This window comes from Dipodomys ordii, unplaced genomic scaffold (genome assembly GCF_000151885.1).
Source record: "Dipodomys ordii isolate 6190 unplaced genomic scaffold, Dord_2.0 Scaffold152, whole genome shotgun sequence".
NCBI lineage: Eukaryota > Metazoa > Chordata > Mammalia > Rodentia > Heteromyidae > Dipodomys > Dipodomys ordii.
This window is the reverse complement of record NW_012267368.1, coordinates 4,556,930-4,559,311: the sequence shown is the minus strand read 5'-3', so window position 1 is coordinate 4,559,311 and position 2,382 is coordinate 4,556,930. Positions and strand designations below refer to the sequence as shown.

The window sequence follows — 2,382 nt, the reverse complement described above, 5'->3', positions numbered from 1 at the left end:
CCATATGGTTATCTCCCAGTGTCTTCTCAGGATCCCCCTTCTCAGGGTCTCTTTGTATCATAAAGTCATGGGACAGTTTGCATTGGATACAGTTCTAATGCACAACGAACTCTGAAAGAATCTGTCACCAAGTAGTCACATTCTGAGGTGCAGTGGCTTAGTACCTTGACAAATTTTGAGGGGTTAGGGAGACACAAGTCAACCCATCACCTTCAATATATGTAAGCATATTACATAAGTTAACTAAATGTTTCACTTCAAGACATCTTCATACAAAATACAAATACTCATTCTGTAATGTAAACTCACCTTATCAATTTCATTGAAGTAGAAAATAGTTCTTTTTAGCATCGGCAACAGCTTTAAGGTTGTTATTTTGAATAAAACATCTAAACATGCTACATTGATCAACATTTTCTTAGAAAAAAATAGTTCTAAAGAAAACTTAATGAAATTGAATGCAAATTATTCAAAACATTTTCTAAAGAATGCATCAAGATCAAGAAACAGAATATTACACTGGCAGATCCTACCGACTCACTTATGAAAATATAAGTGTACAATAGTTTAATTGAGCAAGTCAAGGTGCATATACTATTATATATACTGAGAAATTACACAAAAGAAACTTTAAGAGCCACTCCTGATTTTAATTTCAAGATAGCAGCCAATAAACTGAAAAAAACTAAACATGAAAAACACGCTCTCCCTCCTGCCTCTATGTTCTAGGAAGATGGCGGAGGTCTCAGAGCTTTACGATGTCACCTGGGAAGAAATGCGAGATAAGATGAGAAAATGGAGAGAGGAAAATTCACGGAATAGTAGAAGTTGGAGAAGTTGGAGAAGTTGTAGAAGTTGGAGAAGAACTAATTAATGATTATGCTTCTAAACTTGGAGATGATATTTGGATCATATATGAGCAGGTAATGATTGTAGCCCTGGACTATGGTCACGATGATTTGGCTTTGTTTTGTCTTCAGGAGTTAAGAAGACAGTTTCCTGGTAGTCACAGAGTCAAGCAGTTTACAGGCATGAGATTTGAAGCTATGGAAAGATATGATGATGCTATACAGCTATATGATCGAATTTTACAACAAGATCCAACTAACACTGCTGCAAGAAAGCGGAAGATTGCCATTCGAAAAGCCCAGGGGAAAAATGTGGAGGCCATTCTGGAACTGAATGAGTATCTGAAACAATTTGTTGGAGACCAAGAAGTCTGGCATGAACTTTCAGAACTTTATATCAATGAACATGACTATGCAAAAGCAGCCTTTTGTTTAGAAGAGCTTATGATGACTAATCCACACAACCACTTATACTGTCAGCAGTATGCTGAAGTCAAATATACCCAAGGTGGACTTGAAAACCTTGAACTTTCAAGAAAGTATTTTGTACAGGCATTGAAATTGAACAACAGAAATATGAGAGCATTGTTTGGGCTTTACATGTCTGCAAGTCATATTGCTTCAAATCCAAAAGCAAGTGCAAAAATGAAAAAAGACAACATGAAATATGCTAGTTGGGCTGCTAGTCAGATAAACAGAGCATATCAGTTTGTAGGTCGAAGAAAGAAGGAAACCAAATACTCTCTTAAGGCAGTTGAAGACATGTTGGAAACATTGCAGATCACCCAGTCTTAAAGTTTCAGAAACTCTTTGACGTTGGATTCTACAACTGCACAATTGAACTGATTGGCCTGTGACTTATTTACTAAATGCCCATTGCTATTTATATTCTAACTTAATGTGAAGAAAGTGGTTGTAAAGAATGTGTTTATATAAACCTAAAAATGCCTTTTACTACTAAGCAGGAAGATGGAGAAAATCCATTGAAAAAAGATTTAAGACCTATTGATTGTACATCACTCTCTTCATATCACATATATATTATAACTGCTTTTAAATCACAATATGATGTATAAATAATCTTGTTAAATAAACTGTAATGATTTATTAAACTTGCAAAAAAAAAAAGAAAAACATGCTCTTCCTAAGCAGATCATTTACTGATGTAAAAACAACAAAATCGTGACCTTAAAGAGAAGAACGATGTTAAACTACTTTAATGTCACTGAAACTTGGAGGTAGGCTGATGGCTTGGGCGAGCAGGGGCAGTCAGGAGAAAGGAGCCGAAGCAGGAATGGACAACCTTGAGAAACGCCAAGTAACTGCTTTGTCTCTGACCTCTGCTTTGTGTCCTACAAACCAATTCTGGGAAACCAGAAAACAAAATACGCATTCTGTATATTCCAGTAACAGCAATTAGTAATAGCATTAGAAGCCATTTATAATACTGTCAAAAATAGAAACTGCATAGGAAGAAATACTGAAAATGTAGAGTGCATATACATATTTAAAAAATATTAAATTAACTATTTTA

At 35.2% G+C, this 2,382-nt stretch overlaps 1 pseudogene; it reads left to right on the top strand.

Annotated features, from left to right (window-relative positions):
* The first annotated feature begins 719 nt into the window (after positions 1 to 719).
* On the top strand, positions 720 to 1,736 carry LOC105997752 (annotated as a pseudogene).
* Positions 1,737 to 2,382: the final 646 nt, after the last annotated feature.